The sequence below is a fragment of the Mus caroli genome, chromosome 5 (assembly GCF_900094665.2).
Source record: "Mus caroli chromosome 5, CAROLI_EIJ_v1.1, whole genome shotgun sequence".
Taxonomy (NCBI): Eukaryota; Metazoa; Chordata; class Mammalia; order Rodentia; family Muridae; genus Mus; species Mus caroli.
In genome coordinates, this window is record NC_034574.1 from 34756351 (window position 1) to 34766328 (window position 9978).

General features: G+C 36.5%; 1 long non-coding RNA gene across 1 annotated transcript; it reads right to left on the reverse strand.

Annotated features, from left to right (window-relative positions):
* Positions 1-200: 200 nt before the first annotated feature.
* On the reverse strand, positions 201-9519 carry LOC110293913. Its single transcript, XR_002377891.1, has 4 exons — positions 9395-9519; positions 8668-8736; positions 7134-7203; positions 201-2413 (listed from the first exon to the last, which is right to left on the reverse strand). It is a non-coding gene; the product is annotated as an uncharacterized LOC110293913 (long non-coding RNA).
* Positions 9520-9978: the final 459 nt, after the last annotated feature.

A 9978-nucleotide genomic window follows, 5' to 3' on the forward strand; every position in this document is an offset into this window, starting at 1 on the left:
CTCTCTCTCTCTGTGTGTGTGTGTGTGTGTGTGTGTGTGTTTATAAAAATCAAAGGCAACTAACTGGCTATTTGGCTTCTTCTTATAAGGGAATTAATGCCAATAGAATAGTTACCACCTCATACCATAGCTACATCTCAAAATGCCCATATACAAATCCATTCATCACATTTAGATTAGATTTTCAACAAGAATTCAACATACACATTTATTTCAATCAATGTGATAAAAATTTTAACTTTGTCATACTAAAATGATAACTTAGATGTACCAATGTGACTCGGAGTTTATCCACATACAATCATTGGTGTTAATACCACTTCTAAGACTGGGAAGAAATATATAAATAACAAAGATGTGAGATTCTTGTAACATGTAGAGATCTGCAGGTGATCTTTGCATTCTTCAATTTCTTTTTACTGTAATGACTCCTTGAAGAAGTTATGTTATTATACAAGGAAACAAAGATTTCTTGGGCACATGATTTTATAGCTCTATTCCAAGATTGGGAGATCAATACTTTGGGCCTCAGATAACAAATTCTTTCCTTTTGTGAGCCAGAACCCAAATCTGCAAAGAAACAAAGACAGCAGTCCCATGACCCAAGCTTCCCCCTTCCTATCACAACCCATTTACTAAAAGTATTGATAACTTTCCAGAATTTCATGCTTAACCCTAGGAATGGAGACTTACACATGTAGCCTTTTGGAGAAAGATACAATATAATAACCTATATTGTCTATCACAAGTCGCTTCTTTATGGCAAATAAATATCAGTTACATTCTCACAGTGCTTGCAGCTGGAAGACTAAAGCTCTTAGAGAGTAAAGGCATCCCTGATGGAGGTCCTTGGACCCTGTTGGAGTTCCCTGCAAAATGTTCTCATATGTACCATTTAGTGAAACATTCTCTATTAGCCTTATGAGCTGTTGACTTTTTGCAAGTGAGCTCAACTTTAAAATTAGATGAAACACAGTTCTCATCTGCACTGAGGTCATAAGCTGATCTATTTCATATGCAAATTTTCTACAGTTAACATTACCAGTCAAATGTGTTCTTGCAGTGTTAGCTCCAGTTTAGAGACCCATTATACAAGTTTGCTGAAGTTCCACAGCTAATACATGAGTCCACTTCCATTTTTTAAAAATGTTTTCTCCTCTATCCTGAGTCATCCAGTTCTTCCACCCACAGATTCTGAACATAAACTTTAAGCTTTTACAGTTGTCCACATTTTCTTAGCATTTTTCATTCTTGTTAAAGCAACAAGAATTAGGTGTTTCTAATTTAGACATTCCAAATTATCAAACCTGATGGATTTTAGCTAATGGCTTGGGGTCACACAAGAGTTTTGGTGATGTCACAGACACTGTTCTGAGGCTCACATAGGATTTTAAGTTTGTGAGATACTCTTATACATGAGATTAGGTTGTGATATAGAAATTTCAGGCAATTCTTCCAAAAAGGCTGGAAAATGCCTGAAGATGCAAAGGTGCTTGTGTATGCAGAGGCATAACAGGTTTATATTTCTCACTATCTGTTTGAGAATTGACTGTTCTGATGCCTTCTTCATCATCAAATCTTATGGACTGTACTATGAGTAAGGTATAGCTTATAGCGTTCAACCAACTTTTACCACCTGGCTTCTGATCCCTTCTACAATCTCAACTCTCATCCTTGGCTGTTTTTATGACCTTTTTTTTTTCATCAGACAGAATGTACTTCAGTTCTAACACAAGAGTTATGGTAATGTCATATACACTGTTCTTCCTGATTCCTACCCTATCCATCTTAATGATGACCTCTGATCTTCTACTGTTTATGATTATGTATATTGTATCAACTGATTAAAGAAGAAATTATAACTAAGTAAAACTTTAGATATCTGATGAAAATACAGATAGGATGATGAACTGATTTGCCTTGCCAAGGGCCACAGGAATTCACGGGTCCTGCCATCTTCAATGTTAAAAGTATTATTCTTTGTGACAAAGTCTAAGTTATCCATAATTATCCCATACAAATTCACTCCTTGGTGACAACTTCATTTTTTTCAACAGTTAGCTATTCCCTGCTTTGGGTTCTCTCCTTCATAGCTATTCATTGACTTTCTGCTCTAATTGTTTTCTTGTGGAAAATATATCACAAATCCCATTGTGAGATTTTGGGGCAGAAGAGGACAAGGCCAGGTATGCACTTTGTGCTCAGTGCCTGGCTTGCGCCAGGGCATATGAAGTGTTCTTTGAATATCTGTCAAATAATTTTTACAGAAGACATCATACATTCCTCCAAGGCACACTCAAAAAATTGGGTAATGGGTCTTTTTTAGCAAGAGGGAACATTCAGCTTCTTGAAAATATTGAAAGGCCATTTCCTGAACCCTGATGTGCACCGTTCTCATGGGTCCTTGAGATTTCTGTAAGAGAGAAAATTGGAACAGTATCAGTGCAGACAGTTACACAAAAGGGATATCTCTGATGGGAACATAAAGAAAGAGAAAGGACTGTCAAAGAAGAAATAGAATAAAAATGGAGGTAGTCAGGGATGAAAAATAGAAATGGCTACAATTAATGCTTCTTCTTTGTTTAAAATGAATAACTATTGTGGAAAGAACACGGTAGTTCTCAAAGGAAAAATGGCTAAACCCACTCAGGATGAAATGACAAGTTTCTCAGTGGATAGGAATACTCATGATTCAGAGAGCGCTGAATATTAGAGTTAATTTTGAACATACATAGTGTGCCAGAGAACTAAGAGATGAACAATTTACCTGTATCTTTTCTTAAAACTGAGATAATTTTCATATCAAACTGTGAAAATTGGGGAAAGTGGCACATGAATTTCAGTCTCACTTAGGAACATATGAGCATACTTATAAAAAATGTAAACAAAATATTAGGAAGTTGGTTCCAGTAATACATGATCAAAAGAAAAACTGATTTCTTTATTTTTTAATATTATAAAAAACTTTAAAGCAATTTTCCCTAGTTGATTCATTAAAGGGCAAACACTGAAAATGGAGTTAGGAAATGCACTGGCTAATTAAAATTGTGCAGAAATGTGCAACATTTTCAAACCTATAGGGGTAAATGCTTTTAAGAGTCTAGATTTCAGAAAACATGGCACAGATGCATCAACTATGTTTCTTAAACTCTATCCAAAGAAACCACAAAACAATACAAACAAGTCCATGCATTTTCCATGCATGTAGCCAACATAGAACCAGGAGTGAAGTTTATGCAATATCTGGTCCATGCTTTCATCACAATTTTTTATCTTGTGTCTAGAGATCAGCACATGCTTATTTCTGTCTTTTACGTTACAATCAACTCTCGTGTATATGCCAGTTTGTCGAGGTACTAAGAAGGCAAAGAGATGTCAAGAGTCTGACCTAGTCTTTCATTTGGGGTGCACTGAAACCATTGTTTTCCTTTTAGGTCTCAGGTCAGAGTATGAGTACAGAGGAATGAATGGGATATTTAAATTCAGTGGAGGAATAATACAGCAGTAGTAATATCCATGCCAAATCTCAATGTTTCTTAGTTTAGGTGGTGACTGAGAGCCTTCACATAGGAAAGAACTATGGATGTGTTCTGAATGCTCAGCCACTCCGTGGTCAGCTTCATGGACACAAGACGACTGAAACCTCAGGAGTCTTTGATAGATTAACTAGTTACCTGTATTTGGTGATGAAGAAAAGAGAATCATCTCAATTATAATTATATAAGCCTGGAATCACTGCCATCACATTTATTTTCATCATCAGTAAAAGCTCTCTGAGACTGTCTATTTCACAGCTGCATGGGCTTACCAAGAAGTCTGGTTCATCAAGGATTGCCCTATATCCATAGTTTGGGAGGAAATATAACCTTTTTTTAAACTCATGACTATCTTCATTGCATCTATTTTAATACTACTTAGTTTTGTCTCTGTGTGTGTATGTGAATGTATATACTCTTAAATATAGTATGGTTTAATATTGTGAGGCTAAAATAACTTTATTTAACACATTTCCCTGCTGTTTTCAAACATACTTTGCAGCCCAAATAAATGCTCACGGTGTTTCTAATTCTAAACCATATATGTAAGCAACATTATACAAACTGAGTAAGTTGTGTTTATTTAGTTGGGAATAAGGTTGGGTATGTATGTGTGCATGTTTGCAACAATAGTTAATGCAAAACAGACCATGAATTTGGAGGACAGGAAGGAAGGCTCTAAGGTAGGATTTCTTGGGAGGAAAGTGGAGATGGAAGTAATATACCTACATTATATTCTCAACAAATTTAAGAAATAATTTAAAAACGAGCTCATAATGAGGGAAGATGGCACAGACTTGAAACTTCTACACTCAAGTGAACAAGACAGAAAGCTTTCTATGTTCTGTGCTAGCTTCATTATTAGATCTTGTCTCAAAGGAAAATCAGACAGGTGGTTTTATTTGTATTTGTGGACAGTATTGGGTATACCGAACTTTCATTATTATTATTAGCTAGTCATATATCACACAGAATTCAACACTGGCCCATTGGGTCATCAGGTGCAGTTCAACACATACAATGAAGAGCTGGAATGCAATCATGCCTCTTTGCTTCTAAATCTTGAGTTCTTTAAGAGTCTTGGTGCCTATTCTACAGAGTATTTCAAAACCACAGGAAAGGGCAGTGTATTTGTGACCTTTCTATTGCATTTCCTTTCACACAATATATTTTCGGAAATATTGAGCCTCTCCCTGTCATATCCTCTGACAGTGTTAACCTTGCTGGCCTATGCCACTCTGTCACTAAAGCTCATCTATGTGGTACCTGACGAAAGTCCATCTATGAGGCTGAGTAATATTGCTACTGCTTATTTTCTCACAATATTTTTTTTCTCTGATCCTTTTAAAGTTCAAAAGAGAAAACAAGAAAAGTATTTTCATAAAGTATAAGCTAGGCTGAAATTCTTTTTACTCATCATGCAATAAATAAAACTTTAAAAATATCTTCATATTTCTCAATAAAAGTTTGCATGTCTAAAACCTTAGTTAAAGGATCATGATATTTATCTGTCAACATTTTTTTTTCACAAGTAGACAGAGAAAAGTCACTTAGCCTTTAGAATTTTCTCTAATGTGATGATGTACCTAATTTCTTCCTATTGGTGTTACCTAGCTCCTGAAAAGTACCAGCAAAAGATGAAGTAAGTATGTATCTTGTATGTAGCAGGTATCAACAGTAACAGTAGCAGGATGAACTTGAAGAAGCAACTATTCCTATAACCAGACCTTCCCCATTTCCAGCATCGTGGTCTGCCATTCTCATTGACTTCAGGTACTAGACTCACATTTTCTCATGATAAATATGTCATTATTTTATGTGAATGAATTAAATATACCGTAAAACTTTCATATAACAGCATTTTATAAGAGCACTCAGATTCTAAGATATGATGTCACTGAACTAGATATTAAAGATTTCCCACAGCTGTAGCAGCTTACAAAATGTAATTTGTAGTTTTCTTAAAATCAGTATTGTTCTAGAAAATGCTTCCGATGAGGTCATTCTCTTCTGTATAAATTAGGAAGTTAAAAATAGAAAGATACCCACAAAATTTCCATGTTAAAAATCATAAGAAAGAAATCACATGCAATATGGTTGCCCTTCCTTCTTGCAGAGGGAAGGGTGGCTTGAAGTTCAGCACTGTTGATAGTACTGTTGATAAGAATGCATTCGTTCTTATTATCTCGTATTTATTCTATTTTATTATTCATTTTAAATATCTTTCATTGTACAAAATTTATATACTTATTTATATTTTATTCAAATTTAGATGTATGTGGAAAACACTTTATGGCAAAACTTCATTAATGTCTACCTGTTCAGACAAATCCTGAGGTCTCAGAACAACTTAGCACTATAGGGTAAATGTTTATATTTCAGCTGATCAGGAGTAAGTTACTGAGTTTCTGTTTTATTCCAAGGGTTTAGAATTCACTGCTTTACTCAGAAATAACTTTTGTGGTCTGGGTAGTGAAAGAAAATGGTCAACCATTCAATGACAATGCAGGAAGGACATCACCCGCTGTGCCACCATGTGCAAACACAGAAAACAACTGAGCAAGAGGGCTCCAAGGGAAGTTCAGTGAAAACAGAAGGAATTGAAATCAAATACTGGGCATGGCTGCAGTAGAGGAAAATACTATAAGCTATTTGGTCAGACTCATTATAACTAAGCCTGGCCAAAGAAGAATAGATTTGAAGACTTTTAGATGGCAAAAGAAACTGATTTTCCTGCCAAATAAACAGGGCTGATGAAGAGAAAAGAATGCTTTAGTATGCCATTATAAATAGGAGAAAATGTCATTTTTTTTTAAATAAGGAGAAGGATGTGGGGATAAGTGCTGAGCTTAAGATCATTGAATGAGTTGTTAGAGGGATCTCTCCATAGAGCTAACTAGTAAGGGCTAACTGCACTAAGAAATCACTACTAAGAGCAAATTGGCAGAGGCCCCCATTTGCCTTCTCCTCATATTTTCATTCCTACTGATGGAATTTCTGTATTAAGTTGGGTTTTGGGAAGCTTTTCCTCCCATCCAGATTTTGACTGGCAAAATTTTCTCCAAACAGACATTCTCTGAAGCTTGATATGTAACGTGTTTTTCTGTGATAATGCTTTGTCTTCTTAAAGCCATCTTGATTTGAAAGATATTCCTAAGAAAATATAAGACAGCCTCTTTCTATTTCAAAAAAGTTTCAGCTGGTCATCTTTTTATTATCAGTCAGCACTATCACTTTAGAATGATACCTTTAATATTTTTTCTTACTGGGTCAATAAAAGCTTTAAGTTGCATGTGAATGCCTTAGCTATTTTGAGGTTCATAATTACCCATTGGACAAATGGTGACTGAAGACACAGAAACATTCATGTATTCCCCTGTGCTCAGTCAGTCACACAGTTAATGAGGAAGACTGTAGATAGCAGATTTTTGCCCAAAAATTGCTAACTTTCCTTTTGAAAACAACTTCTCCATGTGATAAGCTCATGGTTATTTTGACTCTGTCATCCGGTGGCAAAATAAAACAAAACCTTCAAAACTATTTTCAATTTATCTAGAATGCAAAAAAAATATCAAGAAAAAATTGTAAGCGACCTACCTTTGGTTCATAGATTCACATTTCAGTGGCCAGATGTTTCCTCTTACCTAAGCCTTTTGCTCTTCGTGGACTGAAATCAGAACCTTTGCTCACCCCTCCATCCAGGACAGAATGATGGGAAATCAGAGCAAAGCAAAACACACAAAATCGTGCACATTTGAAAGGAAATCCTTTGAAAGTGAGCACATTTTTTAGCTGAAGGACAAGCCTTTGAACTGATGGTGAGGGATACAATTGGCATATATCAATATTTCCTTTCTCATCTACACACCAAAAATATCAACACTATTCACTGCAGAACATAAAGTGAAACTCACATTAAATGGCTATCTTTCTTAACTCTTCAAATTCTGAGGTGAAAAGTTTCCTCCATTGTCGCTGCAAAGACAAAACTATCATCTTAACACGTGGAAGAGTTGGTTTTAAGAACCACCCTTCACTTGCCCTGAAGTCATCTTTACATTTTGCTTTCACCAAACTAAGAAAATAAGATACCAATGTGTTTTCAAGGAAGAGTTATTTAACATTGCACATAGCATGTTTGCACCTGTTTCAATATTCCTACATAGAATTTTACAGTAATTTTATGATTCACAGCTCTAGGTAGACTGAGGATAAATAAGGCTTTGAGAAGCTTGCTTCTCTTACATTTAGTCAAACATTATATTGGATAGCTTGCAAGATATCAAAAGGATTGGAGGTGATTGAGGATAGACTTTGCCCTGGTCATTTATTATCATTGTGATAAACATTATAACCGAAAGCAACTTGGGGAAATGAAGGTCTATTATATCTTATAGCTCTGTGTGATAGTCCATCATGAAGGAAAGACCAGGCAGGAAGCTGGAAGCTAGAACTAATGCAGAGGTCATGGAGGAATGCTGTCAAAGATTTGCTGGTTTGTCCAAAGGCTTACTCAGTCTATGTTCTTATCCCACTCTGATCATTTGCCCAGAAGTGGCACCACCCACACTGGGCCGGTTCCTCCTTCATCAATCATTCACCAAATGAGTGTCTCACAGACTTGTCTACTAGATAATCTTTGGAGATATTTTCTCAGTTGAGTGTTTCTGTTCTCAGATACCCCTAGATTGTGTCAAATAGACATGAAAATAACAAGCACAGACTCTTCCTTGTTATCAGAAATTTGTGAAACCAGGATCTAAAATTTCTTAGCTCTGTTCATTATTCAAATAAATGGAAAATCAGATTTGTATGTTTGGCCTAGGGTGAAGATATGACTTTCTAAAATGCCCCAATTCTCAGATTTTTACATTTTGTAGAATATTTCTTTCTAAAAGTTATACCAATGGCCCCTCTCATAAGAGTTGGTTCATGTCAGTGTGTCAGACACATCAGGAAAACACCCAGAAAATATTATAAAGTCTATGTAATCACATAGGCATTAGAAACAAAGAATTATAATCTCTGTGTTGTCCAAATTAATATACAAAATGAAAGTATTATAGAAAGATTTTTTTCTTGTTTATAAAAAGTTTGCACCACAATCAAAATTGGATTGATTCGTGCTTACCCAGACTATGTAGCTCCTGTCTTTTATGCCTCACATTAGTGATGACATCTCTTCTCCTTGTTAGGATCACTGGATTCACAGTATGACATGATAGGCCAATTCCACAAAAACAAGGGCAGGGAAGCTCAGCAAATATAGAAATATAAGACCTTGTATTACAGAAATAAGAACGTTGAAAAACCATGTGCCATTGGAGAGTAAGAGAACTCAACTTTTTTGAAAAAGATATTTTCTTTATATACATTTCAAACATCAAATGCTATCCCGAAAGTTCCCTATACCCTCCCCCCGCCCTGCTCCCCTACCCACTCACTCCTACTTCTTGGTCCTGGCATTCCCCTGTACTGGGTCATATAGAGAACTCAGCTTTTTTGTATTGGTGGCCCCAGTTGAGTTAAAATTCTGAAAGGTTGAGTCCTAGTCTACAGTTTACATTACAGGATATTTAGTGTCATTTTTGACATTTTCTGTCATTGATGTGTTTGAAGTTTCGTATGTGTGACTAAGGACCTTGAGCAAAAGTTTCTCTCAGGCAGGCATCTTTACAGAAGTCAGGACAGTAAGGTTAGAACAACAATTTGATAAAGAAATTGGGTTTGGCTGTTACAGGGAGCAAGCAGGGTTACAGAAACAAGCTGTTACTGTTTATCTTAGTCAGGGTTTCTAGTCCTGAACAAACATCATGACAAGGAAGAAAGTTGGGGATGGAAGGGTTTATTCAGCTTACACATCCACATTGCTGTTCTTCACCAAAGGAAGTCAGGACTGGAACTCAAGCAGGTCAGGAAGCAGGAGCTGATGCAGAGGCCATGGAGGGATGTTACTTACTGGCTTGCTTTCCCTGGCTTGCTCAGCCTGCTCTCTTGTAGAACCCAAGATTGCAAGCCCAGGGAAGGGCCTTCCCCCCTTGATCACTAATTGAGATAATGCCTTATAGCTGGATCTCATGGAGGCATTTCCTCAAGGGAGGCTCCTTTCTCTGTGATAACTGCAGCCTGTGTCAAGTTGACAAGCCAGTACACTATTATTCTTATGTTTTTTTTTCTTTTTTTGCTTTAAATTAATTTAAATTTGTTACTAATACACATTCATCCTGCTTACTGTACCCTCCTGGTCACTTCTTCCCACAGCCCTTCCCCCATGCCTCCGTCCCTGCTCCTCTGCACAGGTGGAGAGCCACTGAGTATCCTTCCCAACCTGGCACTTCAAGTCCCTGTGAGGCTAGGTGCTTCCTTTCCTACTGAGGATAGACAATGCAGCCCATCTTGAAGAACATATCCCATGTACAAGCAACAATATTCAGGATATTCC